Consider the following 11919-nt stretch of genomic DNA (forward strand, 5'->3'; position numbering starts at 1 on the left):
TAGGTTTTCATTTCTTGCTAGCAGGGCCCGGGTGCAGTTTACACAGACTGGCTGATGGGCTCCCACATTGAAACCAGCCAGCCAGTTTGCACAAGTCTCTCCTTCTAAAATGTGTGTAATTTATTTGAGCTGATAGAGAGGATAAGAATCAACTGTTTCCCAGTTAATAAAAAACATACAATGAGAGCAGAACTCTGCCAGCATATCTTGTTTACCCAAAAATGTTTGGCATTAAATGTGAAATCGGAAATGAACTCATTATCTGATTATTTTCATTTTGAAGAATTAACTGCTTTGGGGGAAAGGCTTGTCTTAAACAGTCCCCTTGTATGGATGACTAATTGCAAATACATATCTCTGAAGAACACAGCAAATGCTCGTGACTCCCAGGGCAGGACATAGCTCTATCAATTTGGCCAAGAACATTAGGAGTATCCTCTCACATGGCTTATTTCAAAACAGAAGGAAATACATTTAAGCCAGCAGCATCATGCCCAAGCAGGTGAGAAGAGTTTCAAAAGAGGCCATGCTGGGGAATTCTTATCCAGGAAATACAGATAAGAAGTGATTAACAATTACTTGTAGGGGATTTGCCCTTTCCCTGCCAAAAATAAAATTATGCAGCAGTATGGATAGTTATAATTTCTGAGAGGTAAAATTATGTTGAAAACAAGTACTCTCAGTAATACAAATGAACGTACCTCAGTAAAAATTTAGAAAATGGTATCAAATACCTGCTCAGGGCTAATAATATTTTGGGAAAACTTCCCATTCTAGGACAAAATCCAGGGTCACTATGGATTAAGAGAGAACTGAGTTCAAGGCAGTGCATTGGGCTATGTCCCCTTGTTGTCCCCTTGTTGTCCCCTTGTTTGTCTCCTGCTGTTTCTTTGATTCATTCTCATTTGTTTGATCCCAGCATTCAGTGTTTTCAGTGGTTAACCCTCTCTGTAGCTGGTTCAACTGCTGCTGCTCCTTCTAGGGTTGCTGAGTGCCTCCTCTGTACTCAAAATCTGTACTTTCTTTTCCTCCTGAGGACTGATGTGAGTTTTAGAAGGGGTACTGTGGAGCCCTCCACTGTGTGTCAGCACAGTGCAAGTTAAACAAGCATGTGTTCCCCACTGAACATTTGGCTCTTCTTTTCTTATTACAACAGAAATATTCCCATCCTCACATGCCCTGTGAAAATATCTGCAATGACACCATGTGAGCATCTTAAACTTCCCATTCCTCTTAGCTACATCTGATTTTTTTTTATTATTATTTTATTTTTTCTTTTTCCTGGTAGCCCAAGAATCCAGAGGCAAAACTAAAACTAGAGGAAAGCATCAAAAGTCCCAAGATGATTCTGGGCTGCTCAGCAAGCCAACACATTCCTTCAGAGGCTTCATGCAGCCCATGGGCTGTGTGTAGTGCTGGCAGGGACAGCCCTGGTGCCTTCCCTTCAACTCAGCCAGCGCAGAAAACAGGTATCCAACAATCAGTCACTGGAATTACTACCACTACACACTTGGTTCCTATCACTCAGGTGAGATCGCTTTACAGAGCAGATCCAGTTAGGAATGAGAAGTTATGCTGTCTGGGCCACCAAAATGCTACAACTCCCATTTGTGATTCCTCCTCAGTCTATATTCTTCGTTTGTTGAAGTGGAAAGGGAGAAACCGACTCTCCAGAGCATACTTTTAAACTGCTTAAGGAATTTTAAAGGAGAGATCCCATCAACTGCAACACTCACTCTCTGTGATCACGACACAGGAAAATGCACAAATATAGGTAAAATTCTAGAGGAGAAATAATGTATCATTGCACATATGGACTATAAAACAACATTATGGAAAAGAAATTGACCCTGGAAACATTACATTCCCACTAGCAAAGACACACATTCACAGCCTAATGCTGCTATGACAATTTTCATGTACTCTTGCTCCTTTTTCACACAGCAGTGCACACTCCAGCGCCTGCCTCCTTCTCTCCAGCTGGTCTAAGGCAGCAAAGGGTCACCAGTACTGTTATCTTTCAGTTCCTGGAGGCTCCCTGCTCTGGCAAAATGCCACACTTCTGAGCAACTCTATCTTGCCCTAGAAGCTGAAGAAATATTCCCTAGATGAACTGTTAAACATTCATTTCCTATCTGATGTTGTATCAGCATGACCAGCACTTTAAAGTCTATTTTGGTGTCTGCTCTTTATTTCTTTAAATCTCTGAAAGATCCTACTTTGGATTGAAAGCTAGAAATAATCATGAATTTGATATAGCAAATGTAAGCTTTTTAAAACAAAGAATTTGAGATTTTCTTTCCATTAAACTGTAGAAGGTAATAAACAGGGAAGATTAAACAGTTAGCAAATGTGAACACAGCAGAAAAGGCTGTTTGACTCTCTTTTATTCCAAATGAAATGGAAAAGAGGAGGAGTAACAACTATCTTAAAGGAGTTTGTCACGTGTTGTTTGCACTTATCTTTCACATCTTGTTCTTTCAGAGCCTATTAGATGCTGGAAGAGAAGCTGCCTTCTTAAACTTCCTGCAGTAATTCAGACCAAACCATGTCACCCACAGCTGTATTTTTATCTCCTTGAATAGTGACGTTTTCACTGGTTTGGATGTTTAGGAGGTTTTTTTAATTGTTCCTAGTATGACTTCTAAATCCATTTCTAAAAAGTTGAAAGTCATATCTGCTCCCCACGTTACCAGAAAACCTACAATGGTACTGGTTTCCTCCACTCTTGATGTTGCTGTTACTAACACTTTTCATCACCTCTAATAGTCTAAGGACTTATCTCATAAAAGAAACTCAGTCAGAATATAATGACAATCACCTCATCTCCATCACCACTGCTGGTTAAAATAAGCAGCCTGTTGATCAATATTCATGCACAGAGCACAGCAAATGTGCCCTAAAATTTTCCTGGACACAATGCCACCTAAAGTGTCTTCCTAGAGTTTTTGAATTTTAAATTGTTTCTCTCAAATTAATTTGCTTTAATCCAATTTTGTATTGAGACTGCGACAGTGAGGTGGTCCTGTCACCTGCTCCCTTCACCCACAGAGAACCTGCAGCTGAAGACCCAGTGTGGCTTTGGTCGGCACTGATCAGAGGCCCTGGGCAACCTGAGTCCTCAGCAAACCCGCTGATTTATTCCTAACACACCGCACTGTGTCACGTAGGCACATGCAGCGTGAGACCATTTCCTTCCCCTGCCTCACCCTGGAGCTGAATGGGTGGGGATGTAAACAGCAGGTGGGAGGAGGCTGTGGTCTCCCTGGGGAGTAGCTGCAGGATTGGTCCCGCAGCAGCTGCCGTGAGGGACGCATACACAGCCACCCGTGGGGAACTGGGGACTCACTCACTGCTGGTTTTAGCCATAACGAAAAAACTAAGTTTGAAATGTTGAATGACTCGAAAACAAACTGGTCTGTCTGCAGCAGGCGTACATTTTCGTCTGTGAGTTTTTTACACCTCTGCAGGGACTTTGGCCTGTCCTAAGTGATAATGCCAACAATATATTCTGTTTCATACAAGCTGGAATCATTGAGAAAAGTTACCTTCCTGTGCTACTTCATTGTTTAAAGTTATGAATCACAATGTTCCTCTCTGAAAGCATTTTCTCTCTTACCCAAAAGCTGGCTCATCAGAAATACAGACACATTTTGTTAAAAAACAAACAAAACAAAACAAAACAAACAAACAAAAAAATCCATTGAAGGCAGTAGGAATCCAACTTTTAGCATGAAAGAGCTTTGGTGCATAGGGCGGCATCCAACCTCATTTTCAGTGTTCTCCCTTCTTTTACAGGTCACAAGAGACATGGTACACACACATCTCCAGGTGGATGCCTGCTCAGTAACAACTGGAACTGTTGGCATCACAGCCTGAATAACAGAGCAGACCTAGCAGGTCAGTAAGTTGCACACCTGCTGCTGTTCCTGTCTGTCTTCAAGGAGCAAGAAGAGGAAGGATAGGAGCTGTTAGTCCTCTCTGTTAAAGGCTGATCTCTTTGTTGCCCCACAATGGTTTTTTTCATGAAGCTTTGTTCTCAAATATTTGATTTTGCTTCCCTGATAAAAATATAGTCAAGGGAATTGTCTGTTAACACCTGGCATAGTCAGTGGACAGATTCTAAATTCTAAATTACTAGAGTGGTTTTGTTTGTCAAATTTTTGGCCTAGGGAGAATTGTATGAATCAGCTTTTCCATCAATATAATTTGCCACATCTTCTGGAACCACTCAGTGAGTGTGGGTACATGGGTTGATTTCCACACTGCTGCTATTGTTTTTCAGGTTTTCTCTTATTCTTTACTTGTAACTGAATGCCACATGCCTAGAGAACAGGGAGCAGACACTGAACCAAAGATCAGGCGCACAAGCCATCTCTCACAAGATTTTTCAGGTTTTTTCTGCTGTTTTTTCCCTTGTCAAGTTGCATGCTCGAGTGTGCCATCGATTTTTTTTTTGCACATAGGGTGTTCTCTGTTCTTAGTTAACCAGCCCCTTGGGGAGTCAGTTTTATTCAAAATACAAAGCAGACACTACTATGACAGCCAAATATATTGTCTCAGAGAAGTAGCAAATAAATGGAGCCCATTTGTCTTCAGGTTAATTTGGAAGATGAGGATATGTAGCAGAAAACACATCAAGTCCTATTGCAGGCTCTTGGGAAAGTTATGTTATATTAACCCAATTCCATCTGCAGCTCTGGAACTTGAGAGCAGCAGCAGAAATGGCCAAGTAGCTTCCAGCTGAGTAAGCACACATTTTATGTAGCAGCTTGTTTTAATAAAGCATTGTTCTCTCTTATATTGAGGGTCCTAGGGCTGTAAGCAGCACAAAATCAAAAAAGCCTGTGGAAAGTTTAAGACTCAAGAAGAATAATCATATTTATTACTGTTAGAATTTACCAACAACGTTTGCAAGGACATTTAAAATGGAAATCCGCCTGTCTCATGCTGAAGCATCGCAAATGAAACAAGATACCAAACAACTTTTCAGTCTGACTAGGACATCTGCTCATTCTACCTCTTAGCCCATCTCTGAGAACAGCATTAAATAGTGACTGAGTTGATGTTTAGTCTGCTGCTGAGGTGCAAGGTTAAGGACATATGAAAAATATTTAAGAAGTAATAAAAGAAAAGACCATACACACAATTTCTTTCGTATTTCCCCAAGAACGATAAATGAAAAGTTAAAAAACAACTTCAAAAATCTTCTGGGAATATCCACGTGCAAAGAAGATTGAAACCATATGAGATGTGGGCATTGCCATAGGTCAAGGACAGTTCTGAACACTTGTAATGGCTATTCTCATTAGCCTTGAGGAGATGAAATGCATCAGAGAAGTTCACGAAAGGAAGTCCTATCAGCGGCATTTGAGTTGCACAGACAATATCTGTCATAAACAGTTCAGTTTTGTGAAAGGCTTGCTTTATGAACCTTTAGTATTAGACCAAATGACAACAGGTTCCAGCCTAGGTGGCTGTGGTGACACCTTTACAACGTTGGCCTGGTTTGTACATCGCATGTTCATTTTTCCATTCTCCATATTCTTGCGCTACAGGACATAAGAGGTTGATACCCTCAGCTCCTTCCAATCCCATCCAGTCTTAATTTAGAGCTGCAGTAGAAGAACAATCTGGTTGGTTTCTTGTTTCCAAGATACACCATCTTCTCTTTCTATCTGTACGTTTTTAAATAGAAAAAGGTTTTCCCCACGCTTTGCACGGATTTTTGTACTTTGGTAATTCTTAACATTTCTAAGCCTATCTGCCACGTTTTTTCCCCCAAGTGAACTCCAGAAATGACAGCATGACTCTTCTGCAGAGAAGCCACAAGGAGCTGCGCGACGCTGATTACAGGAGGCCCTCCCACCCCAGTGCCGTCTTTGGCAGAGCGCTGCAGCCCGCGCTGTCTCGTAATGACTGTTCTCTCACTGCTGCCTCAGAGCACTCGGGTTCTCAGGTCAGGCATGAAAATGAACTAGCATTTTTTCTGCAGGGTAGATGCAACGCTAGAATTCTGTGCATAGGACCTTGTAGCCACTCTAGCCTGATCTGGGGCCTCCCATCAGATTTTATGAACAGAAGAGGGCTGGGTCTGGCTGATAATTTGGGAAAAAGATGAGAGGGGAAACCCCCAGCACAGCAGGAACCGATGTTAGTGAAACAATAGCTGGAACTCTGACTCATTGCTGAAGCAATGTCCAAACATGAGCATCAGAGGACATGCTGTACTGCAGAAGGAGCCAGCTTCTGTAATAAGCTGCACACCAGGAGACCTAAAAATTCTTAATTTTGAAAAAGTTAAAAATCCCTTTACACATTTTTCAAGAGTGAGGTCATTATTCTCCAGGTGGTTTTAGATTTGGTAAATACATTTTGCCAGACTCCAGCAATTTTAACTGGATTTTAGCCTGTTCTTTGCTTTTCTGTTTTCTACAGTGGTAGAACACTGCGCCATAAGCAGCATTAAAAAGTCTCTGTATTCACTTACCATATAGTAAATGAGTGCTTTAAAAGTGTTTCCTGACTTAAGCTATATGATCTTGCAGATAGTTTGAAAAGTTTGCAGAGTTCAAGAGCTTTTGGATTTGTTGAAATGCCGTAAAGGAATGCTCTGTTTGGGGCAGGCAGACAGTCTGATTATGTGCGTAGTATGATCACAAAGCCAGGGGGTAAACAGAAAAAACTGAGCTCACCTGCTTGCCTAAGGCCAATCTTTTTGTTTCTTAATCCAGCTCTTCCTCTCACTACCTGAATGAAATCATACTTGGAGAAAGCTTGTCCTTTAGGTCAGAGGTGCAATCACAAGACTGTCTTTTCTCTTTTGCCACGGGTTTTGCATTTCAGGAGTTGATGAAATAATTCCTGCGTAAGGTAAACAGGACTCAGTTCAGCTGAATAGAACAGATTTACCCAAGATTTCAAGTGAATACTAAGAAATACAAAGCAGTTTAGGCAACAAGCTCAGTTTTAGAGAAAGATATTCACTGCAGATTCTTAAGAATGAAAACCCCAGCTGAGTCAAACTATTTCAAAGCCAGCATATTTTATATATGATCAGCTTAATAAATGGAAAAATGTGTAAATCTGCTCCTTCTAGAGCATTATAAAATGGCATTACATAGGAGATTGATTTCCAGAGCTCCCAGTAGAATGCACTCTTTCCCTGATGCACATGTCTAAGCACTGTTAACACAGTTACCAGGGGGACAATATACATGTCAGTATAAAGTACATGATCAGAACCTTCTGAATTACAACTCCCCAATTAGTGTCCCTGTGTCAATTATCCCATTCAGGATGTCAAATATTTCATGTGGATTAAATTTCAAAATACACAGTCTCTCTGATATATAAAATCCCAACAGGCTGCTCAAACATATATCAATGTTATTATATCACATACAGCAGGTGAAAGATTAAACAGTCTGCCACATAGATCTACAGTTTTAAAGTTACCATGCTTTTGATACCATTTAATTTGGCTCTGCAGTTTCATCCATATATTTTTACTTGTGGGGATACACACTGTGCCAAAAAGGAGGGAAAAAAAAAAAAAAAAAAAGGATTCAGGTCTTCAGTCAACATTTTCTTTTCCAAAAGAGTGCCAGCATTGTAACTCAATACCCAAATTGAACCTGTCTGACCTCTCAATCCAAAAAGAAAGGGCAGGGGAGAGAAGGAGAGGAAGAAGAAAGGGGCCCTACAATGCCAACATCTGAGAAATCTTTGCTTCATTCTCTTCACATTCTCTTTGCTGCCAGGAATGTGTGTAGCTGGGACATGAGTATATCCAGTTAGAAAGCATTTAAGCTTTCAGATTATATCAAACTTCCTCTAAGAAATCTGGCAACACATTAATATTCAAGTTTTAAAACAGACTTTGCTTCCATCTATCAGAGTAAGTAGATCTCTAGGTGAGCAAAATAACACTGCGCTGATTCTGCAGGGCAGAGGAACACACCTAAATTAAAATCTCTGAAGTGTTTCCAAAATGAAGACGAACTGGTGAATTAAGACCTAAAATATTTTACATCAAGGGCAGTTCTAATGCCTCAAAATTTGAAATTTTTTAAAGTTGAATGTTTGGTTTAACTTAACCTTTCCCTGTCACTTTTCCACAGATGTCTCGATCAGAAAGTTGTTACCTAAAAACGCTTTAATGAGCAAATTTACTGACTGAAAGCAGAACAAAGAATCCTAATTGACTATTCAAGCAAATACACAGAAAGCAACTTTTGAGGTTATAATTGTAAATATTGTGTCAGAAACTCAGCCCTCACAATGACACTCATGTATCTGAGACAGAAGCAAGCCTAATCTGCTCATTGTCATTAGAGAACACAATAGACTACTCTTGGACAACCAACAACCCAAATATTAGTTCCAGAAATAATTACAGAAATCATTTAAAATATCAAAGGAAAGAGAGTCATGTTTGGCTACGAAAAGGCAAAATATAACAAATAAGTTGTCTATTACAAAGAAATATCCAGTCCCAGTCAAGGGTTTCTTGTACTCCATTTATTCTGTAATAGCATATTGAGATATGCTAAGATAAGAGACTAGAAAGACCAAAATGTGAAAATTCAATGGTCTAAACTATAGCATCTTTTAAGATCTCAAGCCAGGCTTTAGAGGAGGAAAAAAAAAAAAAAAAAAAAAATTAAACCAGAATGCCCCAAAATGTCTAGAAGAGTTATGTAGCATCCATGAGCTACATTTTACGAAGCAATTTTAAGGATATTTCAAAGTCCTGAAGTAAAGCTCCTGCCCTCAATGCTCTCTGTAAGCCCCTTTATCCCACCCCTGTGGGAACAGTGAACCACTGAAGACAAGGATTCTTATTAGACACATGCAGAGCAAAAAGTGCAGTGTGGGTCCTCCCTGTGCTCTCATCTCAAAGCAGACCCTGAACATAATTCCAATGCAAATAATACCAACAACCATTAACAACAAAGTACTTTCCCATTAAAATGGATCCCCTTTCCAAATTACATTTTTCTTACATTTCCTATTTCATACCAGCTCTACTAATAAAGGCAGACATAATTTTCATCCTGTATTATCCTTTGCAGCGGTGCCTAAATTCACCAGTTCATCAGTGTACACTATGCTTTAATAAGCTAGGGTCAACCGAATTTCCTCCTCTTAGTGCCCTCTCCCCACAACTTCTTCACGTGTTTCAGCTTTACTTTGAAGTAAGTGACTTCCTTGCTTGGCATGCTAAAATCCAGAAACAGAGTGCCTATCATTATGACTGCAGTTCATGCCCTGACTAGTCACAGCAGAAGGAGAATTAGACCATAATCTCCTAAACAATGTAGAATCTGTAAATCAAAACCAACCAGCTCTTTTTGGCACGTAGATCAATGAACCCATGCGGGGGTATGAAAATTCAAGAAACTCTTCTAAGGTAAACTCAGCCTCAATGTACGAATTTGTTCAGCTTGGATTTTTTCTCTTCTCTGCCCCTTTATGCCCTCAAAAGAAGTGCTCAGAAAATAGTTTTTATTGCGTCCTAGAAAAAAGCAGCTTCTGCTAGATCAGAGGACAAAACAGGCACACACAAGTTTAGAATACAAGCAGTACAGAGATTCAAAACAACCTACCTTCAGTGCTACCCCACCTAGTCTTGGTGGCAAGGATGTTTGCATTTCTTTGCTCTAAATATAAAAAACAAACAACAGTGACTGTTCTAATCAAAGGAGTGTTAACATGTTGCCAAGAAAATTTACAATGCATTAAAACATTTGTACAAACTCTAGAGTCATTTAGCTGAAGAAACACAAACTACCATAGCCATGTACGAAAAATATTTGGACAGAGTCAGAGGAATGGACTTGATCCTGATAGAGTAACATACAGGTTTTTGGCATGGGATAATAATTTCCACAACACAGTGCATGATGAGTTTCTACTTGCAGAAGTGAAGCCCTGTCAGGGTGACTGATATGTCATCAAGCACAGCAATTAACTGGGATATCCCAAGTCCTACTGACACTTTACAGTGGAAGTTATTAAAACCACACAAGTGTAGAGGGAGCTCACTTTCAGTAGCACAAGGGAGCTTAAATATAATCCTCCAAATAACTGTCCATAAAAGCCACTTTTTTCCTTAATCGTCCTAAGGAAAGATGTTGAATCAAAAACTTACAGAAAAGATATTTAAAGTAAAAATTTTTCTCTGTAGTCCTCTTTGCTTTCTCAGCTTTGATGTCTGCCACATTCTTCAGAGTTTCTGGGTTTTTCCCTAACGGCTGCAATGCTCCAGGAAGGGAGAAGGTGACAGAGGCCGATCTGCTGACCACATATACCCAATATGTGCTTCCTAAGTCTTCCTCTTAGTGACGTTTCCAAAATGGAAAATTAACAACTACCATAAACAAAAAAAAAAAAATCTGTAATCCTAACTCCTCTTTCCACTCAACTTTTCATGCCAATGTGGACCAGTGTGGAAAGAGGGGGTCTCCAGAGTATCAGCTTTAGTAGATGGGGGCACACAGGATAGCATGAAACAGTTGGAAGGCCAGGTTTAAACATGTAACCTGAAACACTGGAAACTAGAACTCACAGTGGGTCTTAGCAACAAAATCAACAATATAGGCAGAGCATGACATGTGATCACCAAAGCAGAAGCAAGGTTGCTTAAATATAGCCTCTGTAGGTATTAGAATATTTCTGAGAAGTGCACATCAAGTGTGAGACAGATGCTACTAATAAGTAGAGCTTCAGACATGTATTTTTGTATTTAACTATCCAGCTATATTTATCTGAAAGACTTAACCATACCGTTCTTGACAGAAAGGTATGCAAGTTACTTACTGCTGTCTAGACAAAAAAGATTTAAAACTGGAAAAGATAAAACCTTTGTAAAGGAATGGAAAAGTGCTTTTGGAATCCATGAGAAGGGCAGTATCTCTGCACTTGAGTCCCCAGAGCTCTGGTTTTAAGAGCTTTCTCCGTTAGGGAATTTAGTATATTCACTATTTCATAAACAGTTTCCTAATGCTTGTTCTTGAACCTAAATTGTTTGGGTTTAGGGGCAGAGGTTAGTAAGTTATGAAAACTCTAGAAAGCTAGGAAAATCAATCAGTCTTACAGGCAGGAGTGTTGTCTGATGATCATCTGACACTTTTGAAGTTGTGGCCACAGTGTGGTGAACCACTTCAAACTAGGATATAAGATATGAATCATCTACAGAGAGTAAGCGGTCCCACGTCCAAATTTCCTAAAAAAAAAAAAAAAAAAAAAAAAAAAAAAAAATGCAGACTACCTGGACACTCATGCTAAGTGTTTGGACAGCTTTAAATGATCCTGTGATCTCAGTGAAGAAAATGTTCTTGAAATGAGTTACATGTTTCACCTCTATTTATAGCATAACCATAAACCAGACCTGATAAACAGAGGTTTCCCAATCTCTTCTACAGATATTTGGTACCATGTGGTACATAAAGCTGGAAGGAACTAGCATACAAAAGAGTTACCACAAACTTCAAGGAGCAGAAAAGTATGAAGAATTTCACAAACTTCCCTAAATATTCAGAAACCAATATTTTTTTTGGATGGTGCAAACATTTCTCCACCACTACACACTTTAAGCATTTAATCACCAGCCTAAACAAATAGACTGAGAGATGTGTTCAAGTAACACTTCAGAACATCAAGTCCCTGTCAAGAGAGAGAGCTCTGGATAGAGACAGGAATGAAATTGATACAGTTCGTTCTTTGATCACCCCATTTGCGTTGCACAGAAGGAATAGCCAGAGAGAAAGCCCAGGTGATTAAAAGTCAGCGTGCAAGCTTTATTCAACTCGTGTCTCCCATTCTGCAGGGAGCAGTGTTGAAGTTTGGGTGGTGGACACAGTGTACAGCAGTGCCCAGAACACAGTGCTCCCTGTGGGTCTCTTCCAGCCACAA

At 39.9% G+C, this 11919-nt stretch overlaps 1 long non-coding RNA gene across 1 annotated transcript; it reads right to left on the reverse strand.

Moving 5' to 3' along the window:
• Positions 1-4855: 4855 nt before the first annotated feature.
• Positions 4856-11232, reverse strand: LOC120750705 (uncharacterized). The gene is made up of 4 exons (XR_005700113.1): positions 11102-11232; positions 9612-9665; positions 6696-6864; positions 4856-5615 (listed from the first exon to the last, which is right to left on the reverse strand). It is a non-coding gene; the product is annotated as an uncharacterized LOC120750705 (long non-coding RNA).
• Positions 11233-11919: the final 687 nt, after the last annotated feature.

The sequence above is a fragment of the Hirundo rustica genome, chromosome 3 (genome assembly GCF_015227805.2).
Source record: "Hirundo rustica isolate bHirRus1 chromosome 3, bHirRus1.pri.v3, whole genome shotgun sequence".
Classification (NCBI taxonomy): Eukaryota; Metazoa; Chordata; class Aves; order Passeriformes; family Hirundinidae; genus Hirundo; species Hirundo rustica.